Here is a 9,799-nt window from a genome sequence, read left to right on the forward strand (position 1 = left end):
TTAACACCATAATGGACTTCTAGAAATATATTACAAAGTTTCAGCAAGTGATAAATAGGCTAGCAACATGCTACAAACATGGTAAGGCATGCAACACTTAGCTAATTTGCTCATGCATGCTATTAATGCAGTGAAACAGAAAGTTGATGTAACTCAGGCATGCAGTGTCCAATCTGCCCGAAACTTAACATGTTTGATGAGAGTCCTATCCTGAAAACATCTACATGCAAAGATTCAGTTTTAGTCATAGCACCACCTACTGTCAATAGGAAGTGACATGTTTAACATTGTGATGCACTATTAGCAACACGGTAAAATATACCATTTTGTGCTAAACATGTTAGAAACATGCTCAAACATGCTAGCAACACTTAGCTAAGTGCTAAAGCTTGCTATTATCACCCTCAAACAGGAAGTTGTTGTTGTAACTCATGCATACAATGTCCAATCTGCCTCAAACTTCACATGTTTGATTAGAGTCCTGGCCTGAAGACATCTACATGCTCATATTTGGTTATAGTTATAGCGCCACCTATTGGCAACAGGAAGTGACATGTTTTACACTGTGATGCACTATCAGCAACACAGTAAAATATGCCATTGTGTGCTAAACATGCTAGAAATATGCTCAAAAATGCTAGCAACACTTACTAAGTGTTAAAGTATGCTATTAATACTATGTATGCATGAGTTACAACAACTTCCTTTTTCAATGTCCAATCTGCCCAAAACTTCACACGTTTTCTAAGAGTCCTGGCCTGAACTCATCTTAAGGCCAATATTCAGTTATAATTATAGCGCCACCTGCTGGCAACAGGAAATTACTTGTTTTACACTAACTTAAACATGCAATGTCCGATCTGCCCCAAACTTCACATGTTTGGTAAGACTCCTGGCCTGAAGACATCTACATGCCAATATTCAGTTATTATCTTAGCGCTTTTTCAATGTCCAATCTGCCCAAAACTTCACACGTTTTCTAAGAGTTCTGGCCTGAACACATTTAAAGGCCAATATTCAGTTATAATTATAGCGCCACCTGCTGGCAACAGGAAATGACTTGTTTTACACTAACTTAATCATGCAATGACCTATCTGCCCCAAACTTCACATGTTTGATAAGAGTCCTGGCCTGAACTCATCTTAAGGCCAATATTCATTTATAGTCATAGCACCACCTGCTGGCAACAGGAAATTACTTGTTTTACACTAACTTAAACATGCAATGTCCGATCTGCCCCAAACTTCACATGTTTGGTAAGACTCCTGGCCTGAAGACATCTACATGCCAATATTCAGTTATTATCTTAGCGCCACCTGTTGGCAGCAGGAAATTTGGCACACATATTTACCACTTTAAAAGCATATTGCCCAACGTTTGCTGTTCTCCTATGGCCACCGGGTGGCAGTGAGCCCGGGTGCGAGGGCCCTTTCATCGCTGCTTGCAGCTTTAATTTTGGTTATTTTTCTACGAGTTTGTGGATATGCTCGGCCCTGGCAGCTTTTAGAGCCTGTCTATAGCTGGACATACTGTTTTTCAATGCAATTCTAGCCGAGTTCACACTGCACGATTTTCAAACTCGTCGGATTTTTTTCGATTTTCACACTGCGTGACTATCTGGAGTAGCATTCAGTTGCTGCTGTGTTCACATTGCACGATGGATCGGCGACAGGGGGTAAAGATTCCAATTATTAACAAAGAGCAGTTTCTGTTCTTTACACCATGACAATAACCATTCATTTAAAGCAAAACGTCTACTGAATCTTTCGTGTCCTCGTCGATACGTGGGAAGCGGTCCTGACACGATGATCCTCGTTGCGGGTGATGTGCGGCGCACCGTCTCGATCAGGCTCCTGAAGTCCCTCTTCAGTCTGCCGCAGCTTGGTGTCATTCACGCCAGCGTGCAGCACCACAGCGCCGATTTAAAGTTCTGAGGATTGACATCACAGAGTTTATCTGTATTATGGTGCTGATGTGTGAATGATCTCTTAATGATAAAAAGATTGCTGTTGCTAGTGTGAATAGTAGATTTGTGTATTTACTGGAAAAGTCATTTAGATCATTTTATGGTTATTTACTTGGATTACAGTGTGAAAGAGGCAACCGTGTAATAATATTAAATGCCAGTGAATCTCCACACATCAAGCAAGTTGTAGTCAACTTTAACCCATTTAGGGATGGAGTAAATGTTTTTACCCAAAATATTAGGGATGCAGCAATGTATCAGTCAGTATTCTATATTGACAATTAATTTATTAATTTAGCAGATGCTTTTATTCAAAGAGACTTACAAATGCAAGGAATGAAAAAAGCAGTTTATCCAACAAAAGGGCATCAATAAAGTCAGAGCTTGTAAGGATTTTCCCTGTTTCTGTCTGCCTGAGTTCTCACTGACTACGTTTACATGGACATCAGTAATCTAATTATTTACCTTATTCTAAATAAGACAATATTATGATTAAGGTGTTTACATGAGCTGCTTTTAGAATATTCCTTTCATGTTCCCGTTTTACATGTTATAGTACATAGATCGATTAATGGCACACGTCATTACGTCCCCACGCCATCTGACGTCCCCTCCAGAATATAACATATAGTTCGTCTTCGTGATGATGCCATATACAGTTGTGGGTGTTTCATTTTAAATTTTATGAAAGCTTCAAGTGCAGTTAATTATTTGTACGTGCAAACAGACGACGGCGGTGTTGAAGCTCTGTTGTTTGCCTCTCAAACGGTTGACCACTGTTGTGTGTATCCTGTCGCAAAATGTGGCGAAAAGTCCTACACGACGGTAATAATGTGATTAAGGTGAGTACATGTCTTTAGTGCACTTAAATAATGCGACTAAAATAGGAATACTCCACATGTCTTAATTCAAACATGTCTATACTGCACTTCAATAATGCAACTAAAATAGGAATACTCTACATGTCTCAATTCGATATCCATTTACTTCGAGTATGACTTTAGCCGGATTAAGGTAATTAAAAATCTCTGTTTACATGGTAGATTCTTAATCAGAGTATTGTATTAATCATATTAAAATCAGATTATTGTTGTCCATGTAAACGTACTCATTGATTGTTAGTTGATAGGGTTTCTAATTGAGTTATACACAGTGGTGGACTGGCCATCTGGAGCACCGGGAGTTTTCCTGGTGGGCCGCTGTACAATGTTGGCTGGCCCATTGCGTAAATGTAAAGAATGAATTACAGTAAACGTAGCCTATCCCTCCATCGGCACAGACGAATGGCCCGCGCGGCCCACTTGAGACAAACATTCTAATTAATTTAGCACGTTCTGCCTCAGTCAGTGCAGCCGCAGCGGCTTAAAAGTGCTTGTCAATGTCAAAATGTTTTAACCAATCAAATTGAAGAAGGCGGGATTTACTGTTCACAGAAGCTGAGGCTGGCCCATTGCGTAAATGTAAAGAATGAATTACAGTAAACGTAGACTATCCCTCCATCGGCACAGACGAATGGCCCGCGCGGCCCACTTGAGACAAACATTCTAATTAATTTAGCACGTTCTGCCTCAGTCAGTGCAGACGCAGCGGCTTAAAAGTGCTTGTCAATGTCAAAATGTTTTAACCAATCAAATTGAAGAAGGCGGGATTTACTGTTCACAGAAGCTGAGATGAGATGAGCTGAGCTGACCTGCGCGGCATTTGAATGCGAGTTGAGGTAAGATGTAAACATATGATATGTTAAATATGATGAGACAATTCAGCAATATTTACCAACGGTTTACAAAAAATGTTTAACGACAGACATTAATTTTCAAGCATGCAAACTACTAGGCCTTCTGGTCTTTTCGAATTTCTCAGATTTAAATGCCATTTACATTGTTTGCCACTGCGTAGGCTATACAGAAATATTAACGTAGCCGTTTTCAGCAGACGTTTGTATATCATTATTTTTCTTCAGAAATTTCACGTGTCTAAGAAAATTTTCAAAACTTACTCTGTTTAAATGTAATTTATTTCTGTGATGCGCAGCTGTATTTTCAGCATCTTTACTCCAGTCTTCAGTGTCACATGATCTTCAGAAATCTTTCTAATATTCTGATTTGCTGCTTAATTATTTTCAATTATTAATTGTGCTCCGTTATTAATAATGGTTCTTATTATTATCAATACTGAAAACCGTTTTTGTTTCTTAATATTTTTTGTGGAAACTGTGACACCTTTTCAGGATTATTTGTTGAATACAAAGTTAAACAAAATTGTGTATATAGAAATAATTTGTAATAAGTATATCTTTACTGTCACTTAAATCAATTTAATGCAACCTTGTTGAATAAAAGTATTATTATTATTATTTTAAATCTTACTCTAGAATGAATTGTGTGTTCAGTATCACATTTTCCACAAAAATATGAAGCAGCACAACTGTGTTCAACAGTGATAATTAATCATGAATGTTTTTCGAGCAATTCAGCATATTAGAATGATTTCTGAAGATCATGTGACACTGAAGACTGGAGTAATGATGCTGAAAATACAGCAGAGCATTGTTATATGGACTGATATTATAGTATAGGCATTTAACTTTAGTGATATTAAACTGTCCCTCTAAGAGATGTGTAAAAATATTATTTACAAATTGCCATATACACCAGGAAAGACAAATTATAATGTAAAGAAGTATGACTTTACATTATGACATTCATTAATGTTAATGATAATAATTTTAAAAATATATTTCTGTATTGTGTTGTATTTGTATGTTAGTAAGTGGTGTTAAAAATAGCTCTAATGAGCTGGTGGGTTTATGGTGTGGTGGGCCGCTCTGTGCCAAAAAGTCCAGGGCCACTTTTTAGCTCCAGTCAGCCCCTGGATAAAGCGTATGCTAAATGACTAATTGGAAATGGAAATGTAACGTTCTCTATTCTTTTTCTATTCTATTATTATAAAAAAGAGACTCTCTAGCACTAATCTTCTCTAAGTTTTTTCTCGTCTATTTACTTGTTTTCTTTTTATCTATTATATAAAAAAAAACTTGCTACGTGTACTGTGTTAGGCTAACTGAGACTTATCACAGCACTTGCATATTATTGATCTTTTGTTGGTTTTGATTGCTTCTATTGTCCTATGTCGCTTTGAATAAAAGCATCTGCTAAATTCCTAAATGTAAATAGAAATTCAAATAGAAACATCAGTTCTGCTTTAGAGAACCTGTCAACAATAACCAAGATGCATGCATTGGAGGGAGGTTGGCAACAGATTTATAAATATTTCATATAAAAAAAAACTAGTAACATTCTGTACTCATCTGTCCACAAGAAAAATAAATAAATCATGTGAAAATAAATCAAGTGACGTGACATGTGGCCAAGTCTGGTGACCCATACTCGGAATTTGTGCTCTGCATTTCACCCATCCAAGTGCACACACACAGCAGTGAACACACACCTGGAGGAGTGGGCAGTCATTTTTGCTGCGGCGCCCAGGAAGCAGTTGGGGGTTCGGTGCCTTGCTCAAGGGTCTCACCTCAGTCATGGTATTGAGGGTGGAAGAGAGCGCTGGTCATTCACTCCCCCCACCGACAATCTTTGCAAAAAAATTTCTTCACGGTCACTCTGAGAAAACATCTCAGATGGCCCTCCACCAGAGGAGGAATACAGGTGGATGGAGACACATCACCGAGTAATCTTTTTCTGTTGAATGAATAATGAATCAAAGCTATCATAACCGAATGCATGTTAAACGCTACACATGCTGAGATGGAGTTTGCAGCATTTACAGTGAACTGAGTTGCTGAGAACACTGGATCATTAGCTGCTCACATGTAAATGAACACAGTGCTGCGCTTAATGTGAATATGCAGCGCATACATCTTGGCATTAATGAAAGAGCATCACCTGCATCTTAACCTGGCAAAGAGGGAGCTTCTCATCTTCCCAGCCACCCCATCCATACAGCACCAGTTTACCATCCAGCAAGGTTCATCAATGATAATCCCATCGAGTTTAGCCAGGAATCTTGGGATTATCAAGATGATGATCAGCTGATCTTTAAAGATCATATTTATAAAACAGCACAATCATACAGGTTCTCACAGCACAACATTAGAAAGATCAGGCCCTTTCTAAAAGAACATGATGCCCTCATCATTTCTAGGCTGGACTATTGCAATAATCTTCCGGCTGGACTTCCATCATGTGCAATCAGACCTTTGCAAATAATTCAGGAAGCAGCAGCACATCTTTTTTCAATGAGCCAAAGAGAGCCCATGTCACACCGCTTCTCATCCGTCTGCACTGGCTTCTAGTCATGGCTCACATCAAGTCATTGGTGCTTGCCTATAGAACAGCTATATGCATCTACCTCCCCTCCAGAAGCCTGCGGTCGGTAAAACCTAACTCCATCAGGACAGCCATATCCCTTTCAGTTTTCATGAAACAATTGAAAACCCATCTCTTCCGTGAGCATTTAACTGCATCTTCATAAAAAAAACAACTTTTACTTTTTTCTATGCTCTCATTTACTATTTTGAACGATGACGGAAACCTCATGGCACTCCTCGTGTTTATTGCCATATTATCCAAGGTTATTGCCAAGGTAAATCGCTTGTTGTATTTCTCAACTGCAAGTTGTTTTGGATAAAACTGTCTGCCAAATGAATAACTGTAAATGTAAATGTTCTGTTCATTATCCACTCTTGCCAACTGCCTAATGGAGCGTCACAAGTGTGACGGTTGGGAGTTTTGGGATAAACATCCTTATGGGAAACACAAACTAGATAATCTCTCAATTTTAGCATAACTAATTAGTGTATGTGCATCTGCATCTGCATTATTTTGTCTGTGACATCATCATAATCAGACATCTTTAGTGTTATAAACATACAGTAGTAGCTTAGTTTTTATAACTTTTTTTTTTTACCACTTTTTACTTATGCATGGCAGTAAACCCTACTACCCGTGATGACTGTAATGACAATCAACATGAAAGATGAAGTTCAAATTTGTGTTTGTGTGTTTATAGTGTGGATCATGGAGGACAAATCATGATGACAGCAGGACTACGAAAGTGTAGGTCTACAACCCCTTATGCTCAACCTCACCTACCTCTAATGGTCGTTGTGCTATAGATGTTTTCTCAATTTTAGCATAACTAATTAGTGTATGTGCATCTGCATTATTTTGTCTGTGACATCATCATAAGCAGACATCTTTAGTGTTATAAACATACAGTAGTAGCTTAGTTTTTATAACTTTTTTTTTTTTACCACTTTTTACTTATGCATGGCAGTAAACCCTACTACCCGTGATGACTGTAATGACAATCAACATGAAAGATGAAGTTCAAATTTGTGTTTGTGTGTTTATAGTGTGGATCATGGAGGACAAATCATGATGACAGCAGGACTACGAAAGTGTAGGTCTACAACCCCTTATGCTCAACCTCACCTACCTCTAATGGTCGTTGTGCTATAGATGTTTCTCTCTTCTTATTTTCAGATTCCTGTGATCTCACATTGGATCCAAACACAGCACACAGCCAATTCATACACAAACCACACACAAACAACCATGATACACAAACCACCGGGTGCGTAAACTATACTGTTTATCCAGAATGTGACTAATAGTTAAATTCAATATCTGAAATAATGTGATGTTAGATCTTCTAATCATAATAATTCCTCTATGTCTAATTTAGTTGGAAGGCTAAGATTTTCTGGATCTAATTTATTAGTTTATATTTAATTTTGTACCCTGTTTGTAAATCAAAAATATCTCTCTCTTTCATTCTGTCTTCAGGTCCTCAAACCTCAAATCATCTGGGCTCAATATTCACCCTTTGCTGAAGTGTCAGGCTTGTGTTCATATAGCTGATCCAGATCAGTGGGTTCAGATTGAGCCGTCAGTCTGTACAGATGAAGGAGTGTCAAAGTTCATGGTCAGCACTCGACCAGGCCGTTACGAGTGTGTCAGGACCAGGATGAGATGGGTCTGTGATTGTGACATCACTCTTAAGTATCAAACTGTAGACGGTCAGTTCCTCAACGCAGAGCTGGAGAGGCTGCAGTGCAAACGAATCGCTCCAGTGATGGACGTGACGGTGATCTCAGGGAAACTGGAGGAAGTTCATCTGCCACATTACATCTGTTTAGGAGAGTCTGAAGCTTTCCTCAGAGATGCTGTGGAAGTCCTCAGTGTAGAAGACGAGGGAATAACTCTAGAACCTGTTCAGCTGACACGATTCCATGCCAAGATAGTCCAACCATCCTTCTCTATTAAAACAATCATTATAAGATGGATAATGGGATGGGACGAACACTGCGATCTTCTTCTCTATATGCGCTCTAGAGTTCCTCTCATTCTACATGTCTACTTATTTCCATTTGATGCTCGTGCAAAAGAAAAGGTTGAGAAGATTGAAAAGTTATTCGATCATGCACCCCAGACCTGATAGGCCATTTCGAATGAAAACGCCACACATTCTTGATGTTCCTGGAGCCTCTGTCCATCCCAAAGAAGGGATCACACTCAGAAGAGAAACTGACCCAAACTTCTTCAAGATCAAGACACGTCTGGAGAACGATCTTCAAATGACTCTTACCAGAGGACAGGGTAAGGAGGAGGTCTGGACTGCAACAATTGAGAAAGATGAACTTGATCAGATTCATCCACAGAGAGACGAGTCACGTCTGAAGAGTGAGGCAGATAAAGCAAGATATTTTGATGACCACTGGCCAGATCTCATTCAGAGAGTTACAAATGTCCAGATCATTGCAGATAAACTGCTTCAGCAGCAACTAATTCATGAGGAACCATATTCAGAAATCTCACAGAGTTTAACCAGTCAGGACAGCATGAGAAAGATCTGTGAGATTATACGTAAGCATGACGACACTATGAAAGCTAAATTCATCTCAATTCTTCGGGAAGAGAAGCTTTACCACTTTTGAACATTGGTCTGATTCTACACTTTGAGCTCAGTGATCACCTCAGACTGAAGTATACTCTAGTGAGGATACAAGAAAAATACTGAATTATATAAAGTAATGAAAATATACTTATTTTAAAATATTAAGTCATAGTAACATTACAAATAAGTATCACAATTGTTTTTTTGTTTTTTGGATGTCTAAATAAAAGGACGTCTAAGTACAGGAAAGGTGAAATGAGTTCAATGTATACCCACATTTATACTTGTATTTTTCTAACTGTGTATTTCAGACTTGTTGGTGAATTTCTGGTGTACATTTTTTTCTTGGTTAAAGATTAGCCATAAACTATCAAATTGAGCATTTTACCCAAAATGTCACTGTAACGACACAAAGTTTGGTGAACAGCAATCAGGGAACAACATATTAATTATTTTCTTGCAACTTTTGATGGTTGGAATATAGAATAATCATGTCAAATTTCATTCAGTCTAATAAAGGGTTCTAATAAAGGGTAAATAAAGATTGCATTCAATATTTTGTTGTTTAAGAATTTAACATTTGGGGGAAAAAATTAAAGTTTTTGATATTTCCCTGAATGGAAATTTTCTGAATGGTAGACCTTCTGAATAATGTGCAGTAATATAAGAATGTTGTGGTAGTCTAAATATTATGTAGGTGGGCTACTGTGTTTAATCTATGTATGATTAATCTGTCCTCATACCATGGGCATCGGAACCATTGTATATGGGTGGGACAAGACCCTCCCATTTTTTAAGACCAATAATATTGGACCCACTCACTTTTAATCTCCACTCACTTCTAATTCAGTGCATGTCTGTTCACTTTCAGAGCGCCGTCAGGCAAATCCATTCCACTTGAGGAATGCCCTAATAAATTA

At 38.2% G+C, this 9,799-nt stretch overlaps 1 pseudogene; it reads left to right on the top strand.

Annotated features, from left to right (window-relative positions):
- The first annotated feature begins 6,501 nt into the window (after positions 1–6,501).
- On the top strand, positions 6,502–8,919 carry LOC107727166 (NACHT, LRR and PYD domains-containing protein 1-like; annotated as a pseudogene).
- Positions 8,920–9,799: the final 880 nt, after the last annotated feature.

The sequence above is a fragment of the Sinocyclocheilus rhinocerous genome, unplaced genomic scaffold (assembly GCF_001515625.1).
Source record: "Sinocyclocheilus rhinocerous isolate Xijiao unplaced genomic scaffold, SAMN03320098_v1.1 scaffold937, whole genome shotgun sequence".
Lineage (NCBI taxonomy): Eukaryota > Metazoa > Chordata > Actinopteri > Cypriniformes > Cyprinidae > Sinocyclocheilus > Sinocyclocheilus rhinocerous.